General features: G+C 45.8%; 1 protein-coding gene across 2 annotated transcripts in view; it reads right to left on the bottom strand.

The window, feature by feature from the left end:
• gal3st4 (galactose-3-O-sulfotransferase 4) overlaps positions 1-25,493 on the bottom strand; it is a 129,040-nt gene that overhangs the window by 42,148 nt on the left and 61,399 nt on the right. Inside the window, exon 2 of one of the 2 annotated variants that reach the window (XM_063048897.1) lies at positions 12,444-12,489. The exons of the other annotated variant lie outside the window; for it this stretch is intronic. The gene's annotated coding sequence lies outside the window, so the exon portion shown is untranslated. The remainder of the gene's footprint in view (positions 1-12,443; positions 12,490-25,493) is intronic. 2 annotated transcript variants of the gene reach the window in all.

The raw sequence follows: 25,493 nt of genomic DNA, 5'->3' as shown, positions 1-25,493 counted from the left end.
GAACTTCCCGCCCTTTACCTTAAAGCCATGTCCTCTTGTATTGAGCAGTCGTGCCCTGGGGAAGAGGCGCTGGCTATCCACTCTATCTATTCCTCTTATTATCTTGTACACCTCTATCATGTCTCCTCTCATCCTCCTTCTCTCCAAAGAGTAAAGCCCTAGCTCCCTTAATCTCTGATCATAATGCATACTTTCTAAACCAGGCAGCATCCTGGTAAATCTCCTCTGTACCCTTTCCAATGCTTCCACATCCTTCCTATAGTGAGGTGACCAGAACTGGACACAGTACTCCAAGTGTGGCCTAACCAGAGTTTTATAGAGCTGCATCATTACTTCGCGACTCTTAAACTCTATCCCTCGACTTATGAAAGCTAACACCCCATAAGCTTTCTTAACTACCCTATCCACCTGTGAGGCAACTTTCAGGGATCTGTGGACATGTACCCCCAGATCCCTCTGCTCCTCCACACTACCAAGTATCCTGCCATTTACTTCGTACTCTGCCTTGGAGTTTGTCCTTCCAAAGTGCACCACCTCACACTTCTCCAGATTGAACTCCATCTGCCACTTCTCAGCCCATTTCTGCATCCTATCAATGTCTCTCTGCAATCTTTGACAATTCTCTACACTATCTAGAACACCACCAATCTTTCTGTCATCTGCAAACTCGCCAACCCACCCTTCTACCCCCACATCCAGGTCGTTAATAAAAATCACAAAAAGTAGAGGTTCCAGAACCGATCCTTGTGGGATACCACTAGTCATAATCCTCCAATCTGAATGTACTCCCTCCACCACCACCCTCTGCCTTCTGCAGGCAAGCCAAATCTGAATCCACCTGGCCAAACTTCCCTGGATCCCATGCCTTCTGACTTTCTGAATAAACCTACCGTGTGGAACCTTGTCAAATGCCTTACTAAAATCCATGTAGATCACATCCACTGCACTACCCTCATCTATATGCCTGGTCACCTCCTCAAAGAGCTTGTTAGACATGATCTTCCCTTCACAAAGCCATGCTGACTGTCGCTGATCAGACCATGATTCTCTAAATGCCCATAGATCCTATCTCTAAGAATCTTTTCCAACAGCTTTCCCACCACAGATGTAAGGCTCACTGGTCTATAGTTACCTGGACTATCCCTACTACCTTTTTTGAACAAGGGGACAACATTCGCCTCCCTCTGATCCTCTGGTACAATTTCCATGGACAACGAGGACATAAGTATACTAGCCAGAGGCTCAGCAATCTCTTCCCTCACCTCATGGAGCAGCCTGGGGAATATTCCATCAGGCCCTGGGGACTTATCCATCCCAATGTATTTTAATAACTCCAAAACCTCCTCTCCCTTAATATCAACATGCTCCAGAACATCAACCTCACTCATATTGTCCTCACTGTCATCAAGTTCCCTCTCATTGGTGAATACCAAAAAGAAGTATTCATTGAGGACCTCGCTCACTTCCACAGCCTCCAGGCACATCTTCCCACCTTTATCTCTAATCGGTCCTACCTTCACTCCTGTCATCCTTTTTTTCTTCACATAACTGAAGAATGCCTTGGGGTTTTCCTTTACCCACTCGCCAAGGCCTTCTCATGCCCCCTTCTTGTTCTTCTCAGCCCCTTCTTAAGTTCTTTTCTTGCTACCCTATATTCCTCAATAGACCCATCTGATCCTTGCTTCCTAAACCTCATGTATGCTGCCACCTGACTAAATTTTCCACCTCACTTGTCACCCATGGTTCCTTCACCCTACCATTCTTTATCTTCCTCACCGGGACAAATTTATCCTTAACATCCTGCAAGAGATCCCTAAACATCGACCACATGTCCATAGTACATTTCCCTGCAAAAACATCATCCCAGTTCACACCCGCAAGTTCTAGCGTTATAGCCTCATAATTTGCCCTTCCCCAATTAAAAATTTTCTTGTCCTCTCTGACGCTATCCTTTTCCATGATAATGCTAAAGGCCAGGGAGGGGTGGTCACTGTCCCCCAGATACTCACCCACTGAGAGATCTGTGACCTGACCCAGTTCATTACCTAATACTAGATCTAGTATGGCATTCCCCCAAGTCGGCCTGTCCACATACTGTGACAGGAATCTGTCCTGGATACACTTAACAAACTCTGCCCCGTCTAAACCCTTGGAACTAATCAGGTGCCAATCAATATTAGGGAAGTTAAAGTCACCCATGATAACAACCCTGTTATTTTTGCACCTTTCCAAAATCTGCCTCCCAATCTGCTCCTCACCATCTCTGCTGCTACCAGAGGGCCTATAGAATACCCCCAGTAGAGTAACTGCTCCCTTCCTGTTCCTGACTTCCACCCATATTGACTCAAAAGAGGATCCTGCTACATTACCCACCCCTTCTGTAGCTGTAATAGTATCCCTGACCAGTAATGCCACCCCCTCCCCTTTTTCCTCCCTCTCTATCCCTTTTAAAGCACTGAAATCCAGAAATATTGAGAATCCATTCCCGCCCTGGTACCAGCCAAGTCTCTGTAATGGCCATTACATTATGAGGGTGGTGTTGCAGTGGAGATCCTGCAGGAGTGACCAGGAGGGTGCTGAGAAGATGTTTCCTCCTGATGGGGTATCTAGAACAAGGGGTCCCATATCGTAGATGGAGGTGAGGAAGAATGTCTTCTCTCAGTGGATACTGAATCATTGGAGTTTGCTCCCAGAGCTGTGGAGGTCGATGAATGTATTGAGGTGGACAGCAACAGATACTTATACCGTATGTGGAGGGATCTGGTCAATGGTGGGTTATTATCGAGGTGCCAAATGGTCCTACTCCTGCTCCTGCTCCTTATGTTGAGAAGTAGCAATCAACAAGTATGGCAAGCTCCCACAATAATGAACAGTTTGTCAGTAAGGGGGTCCAAGACAAAAGAATGGCCACCCCTGTCTCTCCAAAGTATTAGTGGTGAGACCTCTCATTGAGGAGGCATGTCTTCACACATTTTCCAATAGATGTCCATTCCTACCAAAACATCTCTGCCTTTGCAATTCTTTCTCATTCTGTCACGCCTCCTCCCCCACTTCCTCCGTTAAGCTTTGGCCACCTTAATCTCAGCTCACTTTGCATCATGACCACACATTTTTCATACCATTGGTAGTCTCTACAGGGACCACTGCATCAAGAAGGCAACATCCATTTTCAAAGATCCCCAGCATCTGAGCCATAACATCTTCTCTCAGCTACCGTCAGGCAGGAGGGTAAGAAGCTCCCAGTCCCACATCGCCACATTCCTTTCAACCATTCGGTTCTTGAACCAAAACCCTCATCACTACCTCAGTGTAGCAGCACTATGACTACATTGATGATTTTCTACAAAAATTGACTTTCTTTTATTGTTCTAATTAGTTTTTTTCTTGTAAAAATTGTGTGTACTTGTGTGTTGTTTTCTCATGTGCCAGTGATGCAGTTGCAAGTAGTTAGTCATTACACCTGAACGTACATGGACTTGTGCAGATGACGATGACCTTGACTTTGACTTCAGCATTCACAGAACCCACAGCACCAGAGGAAGCCGTTCATTTCTCCACAGCTGTTCTGGCACCTTGAGGGATTATGACGAGGACGTGCAGCAGTTAGTGCGGTTCAGCCCCAGGGGGCCGGGCTCAATCTTGATGTGCTCCATGGAGGGAAGGGCTGTACCTGTGATGGGCTAGGCCATACTTTTTATAGGATTTTCCATTCAAGCATATTGGTGTTTCCACAACAGGCTGTGATGCAGCCAGTCAATATACTCTCCACTACTCATCCATAGAAGTTTGTCAAAGTTTTAGATGTTTTTGCCAAATCTCTGCAAACTCTGACAGAAGTCGAGGCATTGCCGTGCTTTCTTCACAATTGCACTTACGCGCTGGGCCCAGAACAGGTCCCCCAAAACAATAATATAACCATAATTATAAATAGAGAGATGCGGAAGATACTCTTTGGTATTGTAGAGTCACAGGGTGATACAGTTTAGAAACAGGCCCCCAATCGGTATAGACTATTCACTGACATCTTTAACCTCTCACTACTTCCATCTCAGGTCCCTGTCTGCTTTGCAAAGTAACATGCCTTAATAATTACCACCCAGTGGTTCTAACATCCACTATCATGAAATACTTCAAGAGGCTCCAGCCTCCCAAACAACCTTGATGCAATGGAATTCACCTATTGCTGAAACAGGTTCATGGTGGACACCATCTTCTTGGCCTTACACCCTTCTTTGGAAGATCAGAATAATATCTTTCTCCTATTTATTGACTATAGTTCTGCCTTCAACCAAACACCTAGACGTGAGGTTCAACATCTCCCTCTACAACTGGATCCTTGACTTCCAGAACAACAGGCTGCAATCAGCAAGGATAGGCAGTAACACCTCCGCCGTGATTTCCTTCAGCAATGATGCCCAATAAGGCTGCGTCCTCAGCCCCTCACTCACTTACCTCTACATTCACAACTCGGCTTATAAGTTGCAGATGACAACGTCATAGTGGGCTGCACCGCAAACCAACCTTTCCTCCATTCACTTTGTCTACATTTCAGCAGCCAACGTAATCAAGGACCTCTTCCACCCCAGACATTCTCTTTCCTCCCCCTTCCTATCAGGCAGGCGATGCAAAAACCCAAGATCACAAACCACCAGGCTCAAGGACAGCTTCTGGCCTGCTGCTATCAGACCCCTGAAAAGACCTCTCATACACTAGAAAGTGAACTCTTGATCTCTTGATCTACCTCACTATGGCTCTTGCAGGTACACGGCATGCTCTTCGTAACTTAGAGCAGGCAAGCAAGGTGGGGAATCAGAAACTCAAGAGATTCTGCAGATGCTGGAAGTCTTGAGAAGCACACACAGGATTCTGGAGGAACTCAGCAAGTCAGGCAGCTTCTGTGGAGGGGAGTAAACAGTCGGCACTTCAGGCCGAGACCCGTCATCAGGATGGAGAGGAGGGGGCGAAGCAGAAGCCAGAAAAATAAGGGGAAGGGAGGGAAGGAGTACCAGCTGACATGTGATAAGTGAAACCAAGTCGGTGGTGGGGGGGAGATGGGTGAGTGGGGAGTTGGGGAATGAAGTAAGAAGCTGGGATGGAATAGGTGGAAGGGATAAAGATCTGAAGAGGGAATCTGATAGGGGAGGACAGTGGACTACGGAAGAAAGGGAAGGAAGAGGGCAACTAGAGAGAGGTAATGGGCAAGTGAGAAGAGAATGGGTGAGAGGGAAACCAGAATGAGGAATGGAAAAAGGGAAAAGGACGGAGGGGAGAAATTATTGGAAGTTGGAGAAATTGATGTTTATGCCGTCAGGTTGAAGGCTACCCAGGTGGAACATGAAGTGTTGCTCCTCCAACCTGAGTTTGGCCTCCTCATGGTGATAGAGAAGGCCTTGGAGAGGCATGTCAGAGTGAGAATGGGAAGTCGAACTGAAAGGGGTAGTCACCGAGAGAAACTGCTTCTTGACTGGAGAAGGCGGCTTGTAGAATGTTGGCCTTCATTAGACAGGGCATTATGAATAAAATTTGGGAGATCATGGTGCAGTTTTACAGGATATTGGTGAGGCTGGACTTGGAATATTGTTTTCAGTTTTGGTCTCTATTCTATAGAAAATATGTTATTAAACTGAAGATAGTATAACAGATATTTACAAGATACAGCTAGGTCTTCAGGGACCAAATTACAGGGATGGTTTGGACAGAATTTATTCTTTAGAACATGGAAGGACGAAAGGTGATCTTGCGGAGGTGTACAAATCACGAGGGGCAGAGATAAAGTGAGTGCAGTGTTTTTTCTACGGTCAAGAATTACAACGCATAAATTTAAGGTGAGGGGGAAAGAATTAACAGGAAATTGACAGGCATTTTTTTTTACATAAATAGAACATTGCTCCAGAGGAAGTAGCCAAGGCAGGTACAATAACAACATTTAAAAGTCACTTGGGCAGGTCAATGAATTGGAAATATTGAGATTCTTGGAAGACTTAAGTAGGTTAGTGTGTCAAATGCTGGCTAGTGGGGTTGGTTTGGATGGAGCAACTTGGTCAGCATTGACCAGTTGGGCTGAATGGCCTGCTTCCCTAACTCTCTTAACAACAGCACTATATTCTGCCTTCTGTTTCTCACTTTATGATCTCAATGTACTTGGTCAGCATTGACCAGTTGGGCTGAATGGCCTGTTTCCTAACTCTCTTAACTACAACACTATATTCTGCCTTCTGTTTCTCACCTTATGATCTCAATGGTCAGCATAGAACCAGAATCAAATTTAATATCACGGGCACATGTCATTAAATTTGTTGCTAAGCAGCAGCAGTAGAATGCAATACAAAATAATAAAAAACTATGAATTACGGTAAGAAGTACATATTACATTTTTTTTAAAAAGTAGTGAGGTAGTGTTTATGGGTTCAATATCCATACAGAAATCTGATGGCAGAGGGGAAGAAGCTGTTCCTGAATCATCGAGTATGTGTCTCCGGACTTCTGTACCTCCTCCCTGATGGGAGCAATGAGAAGAGGGCATGACCTGGGTGATGGGGGTCCTTAATGATAGATGCTGCCTTTTTGAGGCATCGCTCCTTGAAGATGTCCTGGAGGCCTGGGAGGAGCTGACTGAGTTTACAACTTTCTGCAGCTTTTTCCAATTCTCTGCGGTGGCCCCTCCATACCATACGGTGATGCAGCCAGTTAAAATGCTCTATCAGAAAGTCATTTGGGCTGAAACATAGACCAGGCTGGTTTTAGGGCATGTTTTCATGATATATATAACTCTTAAACTACCACAACTATTTTACATTCTGGTTCCCTTTTTACAACCTCATTATACTTATTTACAGAATGATTTGTCTGGATAGTTTGCAAATAATATCTCTTCCCTGTATCTTAGTACATGTGACAATACCAGTGTCTTTAGCATTTCAAGTCCATGCAAACAATCGACCATCCATATTCATAGTAATCCTGACCTAACCCATTTTAAGCAACACACACAAAATGCAGGAGGCAATCAACAGGTCAGGCAGCGTCTCTGGAGGGGAATAAACAATTGATGTCTTGACCCAAAACATTCATCGACCAATGCTGCTTGACCTGCTGATTTCCACCAGCATTTTTTGTGTGTGTTGTTTAAAACGGGTTAGGGTAGGATTCATGTGAAGTCCCTCTCCACACATTCTAACACAGAAGTATAGATGAAGGACCATTTACTTTATGGCTAAACCATCAATTCACCCATTTTAGGCTGTGAGAGGACTCCAGAGCAGCCAGGGAGAAACCCACACGGTCACAAGGAAAACGTGAAAACTCCACAAGGACATCACTGGAGGTCGGGACGAGGCCACTCTCTGAAAGTGTGAGGTAGTGGCTGACATCCCAGCCCCTGGAACCATACCTCCCGCAACTGGATCAGTCAGATCGATAGAGAACGTAGAACAGTGCAACTCAGGAACAGGCCCTTTGGCCCATTGTGTCTGTGCTGAACACAAATCCAAATTAAACTAACCCCTTTCTGCCTGCACGTGATCCATCTCCCTCCAGTCCCTGCATGTTTACGCGTCCACCTGAAATCCTATTAAACACCACCAGTGCACGTTCCTCCACAAACAATCCCAGCAGGCTATTCCAGGCACCCAACTCTCTGTGTAAAGAGTTGTCCCACACATCTCCCTTAAACATTTCCCCTCTCACCTTAAATACATGTCATCTCGTATTTGACATTTCTAGCCCACTGTTGTCTGTAAGGAGTTTGTACATTTTCCCTGTGACCGTGTGGGTTTCCTCCGGGTGCTGCGGTTTCCTCCCACGGTCTGAAGATGTGCCGGTTGATTGATTAATTGGTCATTGTAAATTGTCCCGTGATTAGGCTAGAGTTAAATCGGGGGACTGCCGGCAGGTGTGGCTGGAAGGGCCTGAAGGGCTATTCTGTGCTGTATGTCAATAAACATTTAAATAAATGTCTGACCATCCACCCTATCTCCACCTCTCATACGTTTATAAACTACTCAGTTTTATGTACAGTACCGTGCAAGATTGGGGTAACTCTACCCCCTCCCCCTGATCAGGGTCACGTGAAGTAGGTGGTGGATGGTCGTTTGAGCAGCCAGTGCACATCACAAGTCCTGGTTATGTGCCCACTAACGCCAGGCAGACAATCTCTGAAAAGTGTTGATAATGGCTGGGGTCACCGTCTTGTAAAGACACTGCCCAAAAGAAGGCAGTGGAAAACCACTTCTGCAGCAGAACTTACCAAGAACAATCATAGTCATGATACCATGATCACCCACGTCATACAATACGACACATAACGAACAAACTGTGCAAAAGACTTAGGCACATATATATATATGTATAATATATTTTATATATATATATATATATATATATATATATATATTACTATAGTACCATGCTATAGTAATTTTATGTATTGCACTGTACTGCAGCTGCAAAAAAAAACAAATTTCATGACATATATGAGTGATGATAAACCTGATACTGATATGGGTCTGTGTTGTGGACTGAGAGTGGGAAAGGAGACAGGGAGAGGGGAATCATGGTGGGAAAAGGGGAAGGGAGAGGGGAATCGTGGTTGGGAAAAGGGGAAGGGAGAGGGGAATCATGGTTGGGAAAGGGGGAAGGGAGAGGGGAATCAACAAGGATTCTGCAGATGCTGGAAATTCAAGCAAAACACATCAAAGTTGCTGGTGAACGCAGCAGGCCAGGCAGCGTCTCTAGGAAGAGGTACAGTCGACGTTTCAGGCCGAGATTCTTCGTCAGGACTAACTGAAGGAAGAGTTAGTAAGAGATTTGAAAGTGGAGGGGGAGGGGGAAATCCAAAATGATAGGAGAAGACGGGAGGGAGAGGGATGGAGCCAAGAGCTGGACAGGTGATTGGCAAAGGGGATATGAGAGGATCATGGGACAGGAGGCCCAGGGAGAAAGACGGGGGGGCGGGGGGAACCAGAGGATGGGCAAGGGGTATAGTCAGAGGGACAGAGGGAGAAAAAGGAGAGTGAGAGAAAGAATGTGTGTATAAAAATAAAAAACGGATGGGGTATGAGGGGGAGGTGGGGCATTAGCGGAAGTTAGAGAAGTCAATTGCCACCAGGTTGGAGGCTACCCAGATGGAATATAAGGTGTTGTTCCTCCAACCTGAGTGTGGCTTCATCTTTACAGTAGAGGAGGCCGTGGATAGACGTGTCAGAATGGGAATGGGATGTGGAATTAAAATGTGTGGCCACTGGGAGATCCTGCTTTCTCTGGCGGACAGAGCGTAAGTGTTCAGCAAAGCGGTCTCCCAGTCTGCGTCGGGTCTCGCCAATATATAGAAGGCCACATCGGGAGCACTGATGTCTACTATAAGCCTACTGACTGTCACAGCTATCTGGACTATTCCTCTTCTCACACTGTCGCTTGCAAAAATGCCATCCCCTTCTCGCAATTCCTCCGTCTTTGCCGCATCTGCTCTCAGGATGAGGCTTTTCATTCCAGGACGAGGGAGATGTCCTCCTTTTTTAAAGAAAGGGGCTTCCCTTCCTCTACCATCAACTCTGCTCTCAAACGCATCTCTCCCATTTCAACCACATCTGCTCTCACTCCATCCTCCCGCCACCCCACTAGGAATAGGGTTCCCCTGGTCCTCACCTACCACCCCACCAGCCTGCGGGTCCAACACATTATTCCCCGTAACTTCCACCACCTCCAACGGGATCCCACCACTAAGCACATCTTTCCCTTCCCCCCCCCCGCCGCTTTCCACAGGGATCGCTCCCTAAGCGACTCCCTTGTCCATTGGTCCCCCCCATCCCTTCCCACCGATCTCCCTCCTGGCACTTATCCTTGTAAACGGAACAAGTGCTACACATGCCCTTACACTTCCTCCCTCACCACCATTCGGGGTCCCAGACAGTCCTTCCAGGTGAGGTGACACTTTACCTGTGAGTCGGCTGGGGTGAAATACTGCGTCCGGTGCTCCCGATGTGGCCTTCTATATATTGGTGAGACCTGACGCAGACTGGGAGACCACTTTGCTGAACACCTATGCTCTGTCCGCCAGAGAAAGCAGGATCTCCCAGTGGCCACACATTTTAATTCCACATCCCATTCCCATTCTGACATGTCTATCCACGACCTCCTCTACTGTAAAGATGAAGCCACACTCAGGTTGGAGGAACAACACCTTATATTCCATCTGGGTAGCCTCCAACCTGGTGGCAATTGACTTCTCTAACTTCCGCTAATGCCCCACCTCCCCCTCATACCCCATCCGTTTTTTATTTTTATACACACATTCTTTCTCTCACTCTCCTTTTTCTCCCTCTGTCCCTCTGACTATACCCCTTGCCCATCCTCTGGTTCCCCCCGCCCCCCCGTCTTTCTCCCTGGGCCTCCTGTCCCATGATCCTCTCATATCCCCTTTGCCAATCACCTGTCCAGCTCTTGGCTCCATCCCTCCCCCTCCTGTCTTCTCCTATCATTTTGGATCTCCCCCTCCCCCTCCACTTTCAAATCCCTTACTCACTCTTCCTTCAGTTAGTCCTGATGAAGAGTCTCGGCCTGAAACATCAACTACCTCTTCCTAGAGATGCTGCCTGGCCTGCTGCATTCACCAGCAACTTTGATGTGCGTGGCAGGGAGAGGGGAATCGTGGTTGGGAAAAGGGGAAGAGAGAGGGGTATCATGGTTGGGTAAAGGGGGAGAGGGGAATCGTGGTTGGGAAAAGGGCTAGGGAGAGGGGAATTGTGGTTGGGAAAAGGGGAAGGGAGAGGGGAAGCATGGTGGGAAAAGGGGAAGGGAGAGGGGCATCATGGTTGGGAAAAGGGGAAGGGAGAGGGGAATCATGGTTGGGAAAAGGGGAAGGGAGAGGGGAATCATGGTTGGGAAGGGCAGGGAGAGGGGAGGGAACGGGAAACACTGGACACATTCTGTAAATGATCAATAAACCATATCAAATGACCTTGGCTGGTATCTCAGGGCTGGGTATGTCTGCACCCGTTCCACCCCCCCCGCCCATCCCTGGTATTTCTCCACCACCACCTGCACCTTCTCATGGTGCTCCACACCCACCATTCCCAACATCCTTTGCTCCCGCCATATTTACAAACTTGCTCTCTGCTTCACGTTGACAAATATAGTACTGTGCAAAGCTCCTAGGCTTTTTTTCTTTCTCTCTCTCTCTCTCTCTCTCTCTCTCTCTCTGCATACATATATATATATGTGTGTGTGCATGTGTGTGTATGTACATATATATGTATATATGTGTATATATATTTATATACACACATACACATAACATACACATCATACACATACTGTATATACATATACCCAAGTTGTTTGCACAGTACCGTAGGAATTGCTATGAATGAATTGTTTATTATTGTGGGGGCTTGCTGTGCAGAAGAAACTGTATATACACCCCCCCCCGCCCCCCCACCCCCGGTGCTTTTGTTTCCTGCCTCACACCAATGACACACAGATTGGTGGGTTAATTGGCCACTCTATATGACCGTAACATGTGCAGACAAGATAATTAATCCGTGGGAGCTGATGGAAAAGTGAATGAGCAGACATCCAAGGGAACAGGACAAACAGAATTGAAGACACTGCTCTGCTGGGAGCCAACAAGTGCATTCAATTCCTTCTGTGTCAATCCAGCTTTCTTTTAACTGTATGCTGTCATTTCAGGTACAGCTTATGGCTAACATATTCCAGGTGTTGTTGGCTGTCTGCGATGCTGTTGCAAGTAAGCTTTTCATTGTACCTGTACCTCCTTGTTTATTATTTATTTAGCGCATGGTCAAGTGGTTAAGGCGTTCATCTAGTGACCTGAAGGTCGTGAGTCAGCCGTGGCAGCATGTTGTGTGCTTGAGCAAGGCACTTAACCACACATTGCTCTGCGACGACACCAATGCCAAGTTGTATCGGCCCTAGTGCCCTTCCCTTGGACATCACTGGTGGCGTGGAGAGGGGAGACTTGCAGCATGGGCAACTGCCAGTCTTCCATACAACCTTGCCCAGGCCTGCGTCCTGGAAACCTTCCAAGGCGCAAATGCATGGTCTCACGAGACTAATGTGATACATTGTGGAATAGGCCCTTCTGGCCCTTCGAGCTGCACCACCCAGCAATTCCCCCAATTTAACCCTAGTCTAATCACAGGACCATTTATGATGGTCAACTAACCTACCAAATGCTACATCTTTTGAAGGTGGGAGGAAACCGGAGCCCCTGGAGGAACCCCATGCGGTCACGGGGTAGAAGTACAAACTCTACCCCGTGGCGGGAGATGAACCGGGGAACTGGTGTTGTATAACTATTCAACAACATTTGAGTGATTGTTTGATTAAACATTCTTGTTTATTTATATAATTAATTACAAGTTATATGTAAGAATACGTCAATTGATACTTGCATGCCCTCGCTTAAAGTAAACTCAAAGTTAGACCTGCATCTTCGGACTCCCGTGCCTTCCTTTGAATTAGTTTAATGTTCTGAAATTACAAAACAGAGCAGCTGGTAAAGCGTTGTGTTAACCACTACTTTGGCCTCTATTATACCTGTGCACAAGACAATAAACTTGACTTGGTGCCATTAAGCGGGAAAGAGGGCAGAGGAGATTTTCCAGGATGTTGCTAGGACTTGGGCGACCGAGTTATGGACTGAGATTGGGCAGGTTGAGCCTTTTTTCATGCAAACAGGAGAAATGATGAGCTTACAGGTGTATATGAAATCACTAGGGGCTCAAGAGTTGAATTCAGATAGTCTTTTTCCCAGAGTTGGGGAATTGGAACTGAATCGAATCCTGGTCTCTGGGGCGGAAAGGCAGTGACTCTACCCGCTGTGCCACAGTGCCAGCCATGATATTCTTGACTCCAACAATGGAAATTAAGCTAGTTCTTTGCTTTGTTTCTATAACTTCTAAGATAGGGCATAGGTTTAAGGTGAGAGGGGAGAGATTTACTAGGAACCGGAGGGACAATATTTTCACCCAGAGGATAGTTCATGTATGGAATGGTTGCTAGGAGACGTGGTTGAGGCAGGTACATGAATAACATTTTAAAAATACTCAGGCAGCTAGATGGATTGGAAAAGTTTAGGACAAATTAATTACAAGTTATATGTAAAAATACATTAATTGATACTTTCATGCCCTCGCTTAAAGTAAACTCAAAGTTAGACCCGCATTTTTGGACTCCCGTGACTTCGTTTGAATTAGTTTAATGTTCTGAAATCACAAAACAGAGCAGCTGGTACGCTAAAGCATTTCCTCCCACCTTCAAAAGATGTAGCATTTGGTAGGTTAATTAGTCATTGTAAATGGTCCTGTGATTAGACTAGGATTTAATTGGGGGATTGCTGGGTGGTGCGAATTTTTTTATGCCATGCTTCACTGATATTAACCAGGGGGTCTGAGGACCCCAGGTTGGGGTCCCCTGCTTTAGAGGGATATGGGCAGATGGGACTCGGCTCGACGGGATTCTTCTTCAGGATAAACTAGTTGGGCTGAAGGGCTATATGACTCTTAAGACACGTCTGGTCAGCAGCCCTGTTAGAACATGACACACAATGCACTTCAGCTGAAGAAGGCAATGGACTGTCAGTAACTACCCTAAAACTCTCAGAGCAATTAGACCATTCAAAGTTAATTATTACTGAATCCAACATTTGAACAATACACATTCTTACAATATCAGCCAAAGTCACAAGACATCAGGCCCAGTACCTCAAATAAAGTGATTCACCCTTCCCTCAATTCCTTGCAAACCAATTTAGGAAAGCACTCAACCTTAATTATGGTGCAATCTAGCAGGTGAAAGAAAATTAATTGATGTTAAGTTTTAATTCCAGGAGTAGTTTTGATAAAGAACAACACAGGTGGTGATCTTAGGTCACATTATACAGCCTGTTAACTAACAGAAGGACCAAACTATTTATATGCCAGGAAAGAGGGTTTTTTTACTGAGATCAAGGAGGTTGCTCCAAAACATTTGCTCTCATAGAGTCATGCAGCAGACACAGGCCATTCACCCCATCTAGTCCATGCTGAATCATTTAAACCGCCTACTCCCGGGACCATAGCCCTGCCATTCTTGTACCTATCCAGACTTCGCTTAAATGTTGAAATCGAGCTCACATGCACCATTTGGACTGGCAGCTTGTTCTGCACTCTCACAGCTCTCTGAGTGAAGAACTTTCCCCTCATGGTCCCCCTAAACTTTTCACCTTTCACCCTTAACCCATGACCTCTGGTTGTAGACACACCCAACCTCAGTTGAAAAAAGCCTTCTTGCATTTACCCTATCTATACCCTGATAATTTTATATACCTCTATCAATCTCCCCTCAATCTTCTACGTTCCAAAGGATAAAGTCCTGACTGATTCAATCTTTCCTTATAACTCAGGTCCTCCAGACCCGGCAACGTCCTTGTAAATTTTCTCTGTACTCTTTCAACCTTGTTTACATCTTTCCTGTAGGTAAGTGACCAAAACTGCACACAATACTCCAAATTAGGCCTCACCAATGTCTAATATAACTTCCACATAACATCCCATCTCCTGTGCTCAATACTTCTATTTATGAAGGTCAATGTGACCAAAGCTTTCTTTATGGCCCTATCTTCATATGATGCCACTCAGTCTCTTCCTTTCTCTCTGAGAAGAATTAATCACAGTTAACTGTACGATTAAAGAAGTTAATTAGAACATAGATCAGCAGTGCACAGTACAGGCCCTTCAGCCACAATGCTGTACTGACCTATATAAATGTACTCCACAATCGATCTAACCCTTTCTTCCTATACAGCCCAATAACCCTCCATTTTCCTTCTATCCATGTACCTATTGAAGAGTGACTTTTAGATGTCTCTATTGTATCAGCCTCTACCACCACTCCCAGCTGTGGTTTCCAGGCACCCATCCCACTGATGTAAAAAAACTGACCTCTAATATCTCTCCTGAACTTCCCTCCACTCACCTTAAACGGACATCCTCTAGTATTAACAACTTCCAGGAACCAGGGATAATGTACAAATTCCACATGGACGGTGCCAGAGCTCGGAATCGAAACCTGGAAGGCAGTGACTCTACCCTCTGTGCCACAGTGCCAGCCGTGATATTCTTTACTCCAACAATGGAAATTAAGCTAGTTCTTTGCTTTGTTTCTATAACTTCCAAAATTCTAATTTTAGACTCTCTTAATTTCCAGAACTTTACAGAGGATCTCTCCTCCTCACCCTACAGTTTCAACACTGTGCAATTTACTGTGGTCTTACATTTCCACACAGACGCAAGTACCTTAGCAGTGGCATTGACATTGAGGTACGCAGGGAGAGAGAGGGATGTGCAGCCTGCGGAGAGCAGAGTGGGGAGGCTGGGGAGGGGCAGAAGGAGGAAAAGAGACAGGAGGAGCCATTTAATACCCCTTTCCATTCCCACACCGCCCATCTATCCTCGGCCTCCTCCACTGCTAGGATGAGGGCAAACGCAGACTGGAGAAACTACACCATATATCCCCCCAGCGAGTCTTCACCCAATAACATGAACACTGAATACTCCAGCTTCAGGTGACCTGCTCCTGCGCTATCGCTTCTCTCTCTACCCTTGATCTCCCCAGTTCCTCCTACCCCTATCACCTTTCCCTTCCTCCATCAGCACCATCTGTCCATCACCCACACACTCGTCCCACTGAATCCCCTCCCCCCTCCTTCCCCCACCCCCCCATCTGCCCTCACTACCTCCCTTACCTGGTTCCGTTCCATCTTCCTATCCTATCAAATCTCATCACCTGTAGCCCTTTGCCAACACCACCTGTCACCTCCCAGCCCCTGTCACCGTTCCCACTCTCCCCTCCTCCATCTGCCCATCACCTCTCTTCACCTGGATCCACCCATCACCTCCCAGCCTCTGTCACTATTCCCACTCTCCCCTCCTCCATCTGTCCATCACCCCTCCTCACCTGGATCCACCCATCACCTCCCAGTCTCTGTCACTATTCCCACTCTCCCCTCCTCCATCTGTCCATCTCCCCTCCTCACCTGGATCCACCCATCACCTCCCAGCCTCTGTCACTATTCCCACTCTCCCCTCCTCCATCTGTCCATCTCCCCTCCTCACCTGGATCCACCCATCACCTCCCAGCCTCTGTCACTATTCCCACTCTCCCCTCCTCCATCTGTCCATCTCCCCTCCTCACCTGGATCCACCCATCACCTCCCAGTCTCTATTCCCACTCTCCCCTCCTCCATCTGTCCATCACCCCTCCTCACCTGGATCCACCCATCACCTGCCAGCTCTTGTTCAACATCAACCTTCTTTCACTTCTACTCTCCAGATCTCAACCTGAGATGCTGACTGTTCGTTTCCCTCAACAGATGCTGCCTGACCCATTGAGTTCCAGTTCAGAAATACTGCTGTCTCTATCCATCTCCTTATTTCCCATTAGAGCACCGGCTGTCTCTCTTTGTCTCCTTACAGCATTTCCCATTGAGTTCCTGAGGTTTCTTTGCTCCAATGTTACACGTATGTTCTTCACCTCTCTATATAGTGTTCTACTGCATTTAGGGACACTTGGACACCAAGGTCTCTATGTTTTGTAATCTTACTCATGATGGGATGGTGGGGTAGACTCAATGGGCCGAATGGCCTAATTCTGCTCCTATGTCTTACGGTCTATATTGTGCATGTTCTGCTTATTGGACTTCTGAGAAATATGTCTTACCTGGCTCTTCAGCCAACTGCACAGCCCTAATCATGACAGTTCATCAACACTGTGACCACCTGAATCACTTTGCACTAAAATGGATTTTGTTTTGTTCCAATCGCGTTCATTCTTGTTAAAATTCTGTATAATTTATGTTTTTCTTGTGAATGCTGCTTAAATGATGCTGCGTGCCTGGGAAGCTACTGCAACTCTTAGATTGCACGTGTGTATACATGTGACAATGAACTTGACTTTGACATCTCGCACATCCATCCTCCCTTTCCCCAGCCCCGCTGTGTTTCTCGCTGACTCGAATTTCCCTCACTTCTGCCTTTTCACGTGACTCCTGGTTCTCTGGTGTTTCTGGACTCTTGTCACTGCTCACTTCTGTAAAGCTGGAACCAAGGTGTTAATTTAATTATTCTGCTATTTCTTTGTTCATAGAGCCACAGAAAAGTACAGCACAGCCCATCTAGTCTGTACCAAGCCATTTAAACTGACTACTCCTGTTGACTTGCACCCGGAACCATAACCCTCCACACCTCTACCATCCATGTACCTATCCAAACTTCTGCTAAACATTGAAATCGAGCTCACATGCACCACTTGCCTTGGCAGCTCATTCTACACTCTCACCACCCTCTGAGTGAAAAAGTTTCCCCTCATGTTCCCCTTAAACTTTTCACCTTTCACCCTTAACCCATGACCTCCAGTTGTAGTCCCACCAAACCTCAGTGGAAAAAGCCTGCTTGTATTTACCCCATCTATACCCCTCATAATTTTGTATACCTGTATCAAATCTCCCCTCAATCTCCATGGTAAAATAGTCCTAACCTATTCAATCTTTCTTGATAACTCAGTCCTCCAGACCCAGCACGTCCTCCCATTTATGGAAAACCTGCTTTCAAAGACAATGGCAGAAGGTCTAATACTTATGCAGGGTTTATTGTTGAATGCACAGGAGCAATGAAAAACTTACTCGCAGGCATAGAGCATCTGATACACAGCATTCGCAAGAAAAACGTCAATTAAACATGAACTGTACAACCTGTGTTTGCTCTCTTGATTAAACACAATTTGTACACTAAGACCATGAGCCAAGGCCATTCAGCCCATTGAGTCTGCTCCACCATTCTATCACGGCTGATTTATTATCCCTCTCAACCCCATTCTCCTGCCTTCGCCCCATAACTTTTTACATCCTCACTAATCGAGAGCCTATCAGCCTCCATTTTAAACATACCCAATGCCTTAGCTTCCACAGCCGTCTGCAGCAATGAATTCCTCAGATTCACCATCATCTGGCTAAAGAAGTTTCCTCCTCATCTCTGTTCTAAAGAGATGTCATTCATTCTTTGGGGCACTCCTCTGTTTTCGTGGAAGGTTGCAAAGAAAAAGAATCTCAGGTGCATATTGTATACATTTCTCTGACACTAACTGTACCTTTGAAACCTATTATGGTCCTTCATGGACTAGTGAGCCCAGACTCCACTACTGTAGGAAACATCTTCTCCGCATCCACTCTATCTAAGCCTTTCAATATTTTATAGGATTCAATGAGATCCCCACTCATTCTTTTAAACTCCAGGGAGTACAAGCCCGGGACCATCAAATGCTCCTCCTATGTTAACCCTTTCATCCCAGGATCATTCTCATGACCTCCTCTGGACCCCCCCCCCAATTACATAAGGGGCCCAAACTGCTCACAGTATCCTGAGTGCAGTCTGACCAATGCCTTTTAAAGCTCAGTATTACATCCTTGCTCTTATATTTTAATCCTAAAAAAAAAGAGTCATTTTGAGTACAAAGTGATCATCAGTACTTGAAGTAGGTGGGTTATCTAACGAGGGAGGGGCTGCACGGCTTGTATGTGCTGGAGTTTAGAGTTATACAGCGAAAAATGCCATTTGAAACACGCAAGATCCCAAGGGGGTGGGTGGAGATGGAGGAGATGTTTCTTTATGTGGGAGCATCTAGACCCAGAAGGCAAAGTCTTAAAAACAAAAGAAGAACTGACTTATTAAAGACAGAGGAGGCAAATATTTTTCTCTGACAGCCATGAATCTTCAGAACTCTCTTCCCCAAAGACAGTGGAAGGACTTTATATGTTGTTAAGGCAGTAGCAGATAAATTCTTGATAAGCCAGTGGGTGAAAGGTTGCTGGGGAGGGCAGGTTCGGGAGATCAGATCAGATCAGATCCCATCCAGTCAGATGGGACCGTGCTGCTCCTGTGTTTGAACACGCAGGCCTTCGAAGTTCAAACTAAATTTTTACTATCAAAGTATGTACACATCACCATATACAACCCTGACTGAGATTCATTGCCTTGTGGGCAGCAACAAGAAGAGCAAATGACTTGGGTGTGGACTGAGAACAGGAGTCAGGACGTTATGTTTCAGCTGGGTGAGGCTACACTTCAGAATCCGAATCAGAATCAGGTTTATTATCACTGGCATGTGACGCGAAATTTGTTAACTTAGCAGCAGCTGTTCAAAGCACTGCAAATATAGAAGAGGAAAAAAATAATAATAAATAAAATTTTAAAATAATAATAAATTAATAAATTACAGTATGCGTATATTAGAACATAGAACATAGAACAGTACAGCACATTACAGGCCCTTCGGCGCACAATGTTGTGCCGACCCTCAAACCCTGCCTCCCATATAACACCCCCCACCTTAAATTCCTCCATATACCTGTCTAGTAGTCTCTTAACCTTCACTAGTGTATCTGCCTCCACCACTGACTCAGGCAGTACATTCCACGCACCAACCACTCTCTGATTGAAAAAACCTTCCTCTATTATCCCCCTTGAACTTCCCACCCTTTACCTTAAAGCCATGTCCTCTTGTATTGAGCAGTGGTGCCCTGGGGAAGAGGCGCTGTCTATCCACTCTATCTATTCCTCTTATTATCTTGTACACCTCTATCATGTCTCCTCTCATCCTCCTTCTCTCCAAAGAGTAAAGCCCTAGCTCCCTTAATCTCTGATCATAATGCATACTCTCTAAACCAGGCAGCATCCTGGTAAATCTCCTCTGTACCCTTTCCAATGCTTCCACATCTTTCCCATAGTGAGGCGACCAGAACTAGACACAGTACTCCAGGTGTGACCTAACCAGAGTTTTATAGAGCTGCATCATTACTTCGCGACTCTTAAACTCTATCCCTCAACTTATGAAAGCTAACACCTCATAAGCTTTCTTAACCACTCTATCTACCTGTGAGGCAGCTTTCAGGGATCTGTGGACATGTACCCCCAGATCCCTCTGCTCCTCCACACTACCAAGTATCCTGCCATTTACTTTGTACTCTGCCTTGGAGTTTGTCCTTCCAAAGTGTACCACATCACACTTCTCCAGGTTGAACTCCATCTGCCACTTCTTAGCCCACTTCTGCATCCTATCAATGTCTCTCTGCAATCTTCAACAATCCTCTACACTATCTACAACACCACCAACCTTTGTGTCATCTGCAAATTTGCCAACCCACCCTTCTACCCCCACATCCAGGTCGTCAATAAAAATCACGAAAAGTAGAGGTCCCAGAACAGATCCTTGTGGGACACCACTAGTCACAATCCTCCAATCTGAATGTACTCCCTCCACCATGACCCTCTGCCTTCTGCAGGCAAGCCAATTCTGAATCCACCTGGCCAAACTTCCCTGGATCCCATGCCTTCTGACTTTCTGAATAAACCTACCGTGTGGAACCTTGTCAAATGCCTTACTAAAATCCATATAGATCACATCCACTTCACTACCATCATGAATATGCCTGGTCACCTCCTCAAAGAACTCTATCAGGCTTCTTAGACACGATCTGCCCTTCACAAAGCCATGCTGACTGTCCCTGATCAGACCATGATTCTCTAAATGCCCATAAATCCTATCTCTAAGAATCTTTTCCAGCAGCTTTCCCACCACAGACGTAAGGCTCACTGGTCTATAATTACCCGGACTATCCCTACTACCTTTTTTGAACAAGGGGACAACATTCGCCTCCCTCCGATCCTCTGGTACCATTCCTGTGGACAACAAGGACATAAATATCCTAGCCAGAGGCTCAGAAATCTCTTCCCTCACCTCATGGGGCAGCCTGGGGAATATTCCGTCAGGCCCCGGGGACTTATCCATCCTAATGTATTTTAACAACTCCAAAACCTCCTCTCCCTTAATATCAACATGCTCCAGAACATCAACCTCACTCATATTGTCCTCACCATCACCAAGTTCCCTCTCATTGGTGAATACCGAAGTGAAGTATTCATTGAGGACCTCGCTCACTTCCACAGCCTCCAGGCACATCTTCCCACCTTTATCTCTAATCGGTCCTACCTTTACTCCTGACATCCTGTTCTTCTTCACATAATTGAAGAATGCCTTGGGGTTTTCCTTTACCCTACTCGCCAAGGCCTTCTCGTGCCCCCTTCTTGCTCTTCTCAGCCCCTTCTTAAGCTCCTTTCTTGCTTCCCTATATTCCTCAATAGACCCATCTGATCCTTGCTTCCTAAACCTCGTGTATGCTGCTTTCTTCCACCTGACTAGATTTTTCACCTCACTTGTCACCCATGGTTCCTTCACCCTACCATTCTTTATCTTCCTCACTGGGACAAATTTATCCCTAACATCCTGCAAGAGATCTCAAAACATCAACCACATGTCCATAGTACATTTCCCTGCAAAAACATCATCCCAATTCACACCCGCAAGTTCCAGCCTTATAGCCTCATAATTTGTACTTCCCTAATTAAAAAATTTCTTGTCCTCTCTGATTCTATCCTTTTCCATGATCATGCTAAAGGCCAGGGAGTGGTGGTCACTGTCCCCCAGATGCTCACCCACTGAGAGATCTGTGACCTGACCGGTTCATTACCTAGTACTAGATCTAGTATGGCATTCCCCCTGGTCGGCCTGTCCACATACTGTGACAGGAATCCGTCCTGGACACACTTAACAAACTCTGCCCCATCTAAACCCTTGGAACTAATCAGGTGCCAATCAATATTATATTGAATAGGTTAAAAAAAGTGCAAAAAACTGAAATACTGTATATTAAAAAAAAGTGAGGTAGTGTCCAAGGGTTCAATGTCCATTTAGGAATCAGATGGCAGAGGTGAAGAAGCTGTTCCTGAATCACTGAGTGTGTGCCTTCAGGCTTCTGTACCTCCTACCTGATGGTAACAGTGAGAAAAGGGCATGTCCTGGGTGCTGGGGCTCCTTAATAATGGACGCTGCCTTTCTGAGACACTTCTCCTTGGAGATGTCCTGGAGCTGACTAGATTTACAACCTTCTGCAGCTTCTTTCAGTCCTGTGCAGTAGCCCTCCCCCCCTCCCCCCCCCCACATACCAGACAATGAGGCAGCCTGTCAGAATGCTCTCCATGGTACATCTATAGAAGTTTTTGAGTGTATTTGTTGACATACCAAATCTCTTCAAACTCCTAATAAAGTACAACCGCTGTCTTGCCTTCTTTATGACTACATCAATTTGTTGGGACCAGGTTAGATCCTCAGAGATCTTGACACCCAGGAACTTGAAGCTGCTCACTCTCTCCACTTCTGATCCCTCTATGAGGATTGGTATGTGTTCCTTCGTCTTACCCCTCCTGAAGTACACAATCAGCTCCTTCGTCGTACTGACGCTGAGTGCCAGGTTGTTGCTGTGGCACCACTCCGCTAGTTGGCATATCTCACTCCTGTATGCCCTCTTGTCACCACCTGAGATTCTACCAACAATGGTAGTATCATCAGCAAATTTATGCACAGTCATGTGTAAATAGAGAGTAGAGCAGTGGACTAAGCACACACTCCTGAGGTGTGCCAGCGTTTATCGTCAGCGAGAAGGATACGTTATCACCAATCCGCACAGATTGTGGTCTTCCGGTTAGGAAGTCAAGAATCCAATTGCAGAGGGAGATACAGAGGCCCAGGTTCTGCAACTTCTCAATCAGGATTGTGGGAATGATGGTATTAAATGCTGAGCTATAGTCGATGAACAGCGTCCTGACATAGGTGTTTGTGTTGTCCAGGTGGTCTAAAGCTGTGTGGAGAGCCATTGGGATTCCATCTGCCGTTGACCTATTGTAGCGATAGGCAAATAGCTTGGAGTTCTGTGACCAGATTTGGTTGCCTCTTACAGGAAAGACGTGGTTAAACTGGATAGAGGGCAGAGAACATTTACAAGGATGTTACCAGAATGAGAGTAATAGGGAGAGGTTGTCTGGGTCTTATCTTTATACCTTGGAACATAAGAGAATGAGAAGTGACCTACAGAATTGTTTAAAATTCTGAGAAGCATAGATAAGGTAAATGGTAACAGTCTTTCCCCCAGGATAGAGGAGTTAAAAAATCACCAATGCTAGAGGGTATCAGTTTAATGTGAGAGGCAGAAAATTTAAGAGGTTCCTGAGGGGCAACTTCTTCCCATGAGGGTGGTAACTATGTGGAATGAGCTACCAGAGGAAGTGGTCGAGGTAGGTACAATAGTGTCATTTAAAAAGCACTTGGACAGGTACACGGAGGGTTGGGGCTTAGAGGGATATGGGCTGACAGCAGGAAATTGGGACTAGCTGGGGAGGCACCATGATCAGCATGCACTAGATGGGCTGAAAGGTCTGTATTGTTCTATTACTCTATAACTGGTACACAAGAGAGCCCTGGGGGTTCAGGACTTGTTTTCGTTTGCCCCCCACCCCACCTTTCCCTTATCTCTCCTTCCTTTCTGTCTCTAACTCTTGGAGTTCTGTGCACAGATTTGGTCACATTCCTTTCTTCCCCCGACCCTTTCTCTACCTTCTCTCCTCCATGATTACAACAGCATCTGGATGAACTGGAGAAGTGCAGATGAAATTTAACTCAGACATGTGCAAAGTGTTGCATTTTGGGAAGTTAGACCAGGGCAGGTTGCACAGTAAATGGCAGGGTAGCGGAGATGGCTGTAGGACAGACAGACCGGGTGATACAGTTACGAAGTGGTGACACAGGTAGTCAGGGTGGTGAAGAAGGCATTCGCCTTTATTGGGACGGGCAGAGAGTGCGAGTTGCACACTGTGCAAGAAGTTGGAAGGACTGCACTTGTAGTCTTGTATGCATTTCTGACCAGCCAGTTATAGATGTTGTTTAAGCTGCAGAAAGTGTTCCCAGGACTACAGAGTTTGCTAAAAGGGGAGACTGTAAGGGTAGGACATTTTTCTCTGGCCTTAGAAGGCTGAAGGGTGATCTTATAGAAGATTATAAAATCACAAGGTGTACCGAAAATGTGGATGGTCACAGTCTTTGCCCCAGGGTAGGGCAGTAAAAAACTAGAGGGCTCAGGTTTAGAGAAAAACTGAAGAGCAACCATTGAGCACATCTACATGAAATGCTGTCGCAGGAGTGCAGCATCCATCAGCAGGGACAGGCTCTCTTCTCCCTGCTGCCATCAAGAAGGTGGTACAGGAGCCTCAGGACTCACTTCGCCAGGTTCAAGAACAGTTATTACCCCTCAACCATCAGGGTCTTAAGCCAAAGAGGATAACTTCACTTGCCCCATCATTGAAATGTTCCCACAGCCTATGGACTCACTTTCAAGGATTCTTCATCCCATCAATACTTATTACTTATTTCTTTCTTTTCGTATTTGTACAGTTTGTTGTCTTTTGTACTCCGGTTGAACACCCAAGTTGGGTGGTATTTCATTGATTCTGTTACAGTTACTAGTCTCTCGATTTGTTGAGTACGCCCACAAGGAAATTAATTTCAGGGTTGCATATGGTGACTTATATGTATTTTGATAATAAATTTACTGAGAACTTTTTCACACAGAGGGTAGTGGGTACAGAGCTGAGTACAATTACAATGTACAGAAGTCACTTGGACAGGTACACGGATAGAAAAGGTTTAGAATGATATGGGTCAAATGCAGGCAAATGGGACCAGTTCAGTTGGACAGCTTGGTCGGTATTGACAGGATGGGCCGAAGGTACTTTTCCCACAGAGTACCAGCTGACAGCCTTACAACCACCTCTTCTCCCTCACCAGTGGCAGAGTCTCATCAGGACACACAGACTTGAGAGGGAACAATGCCAATCCCACCCCCCCCACCCCCAATTCTGCCAGCAAAGAAGATAATAAATGCAGCACTTTAACATGAAGGCCAAGGCCATAGGTTGTTTAATGCAGCTTGGAGACGAATTGTCTGATACCCACTCCTGTAGGGAGCCTTGAGCTTTGTTGTAACATTTCAGGGACATGGGAAATGTAAAACCAAGGAGGAATGAGTTAAAAACTCATCAAGTAACAATCAACAACTGATTATGTCATAGAATAAACTACAGGCATTGTTTAGGCAAATAAACCTAGTAACCCTGGTGTTTTCATATGACAGTATTTTAAAACAATGTGGTTAACCGTTCTACAGCGTTGATCAAATCGGTTGGATTGTTCACATAAAGGAACTGCAGAAGAAAACTCATAACAAGGAAAAGTTGACTGAACGTTCATAATAAGGGGAGAGAAAACTGGTTATATGTATTGATGGGATTGCTTTGTGATAGGCTGAATAGTCTCATGAGCAGTATGAGGGCCCTTTAATTGGCAAGAGAAAATAGCAAAGGGTGTATCCAACAAAACAAAGCACTGACACGAGGAAACCTGCAGATGCTGAAATTTCAAGCAACACACATCAAAGTTGCTGGTGAACACAGCAGGCCAAGCAGCATCTCTAGGAAGAGGTACAGTCAACGTTTCAGGCCGAGACCCTTCGTCAGGACTAACTGAAGGAAGAGTTAGTAAGAGATTTGAAAGTGGGA

Source organism: Mobula hypostoma, chromosome 5, assembly GCF_963921235.1.
Source record: "Mobula hypostoma chromosome 5, sMobHyp1.1, whole genome shotgun sequence".
NCBI lineage: Eukaryota > Metazoa > Chordata > Chondrichthyes > Myliobatiformes > Myliobatidae > Mobula > Mobula hypostoma.
The sequence above is the reverse complement of the archived record's forward strand: the minus strand, read 5'-3'. Positions and strand labels throughout refer to the sequence as shown.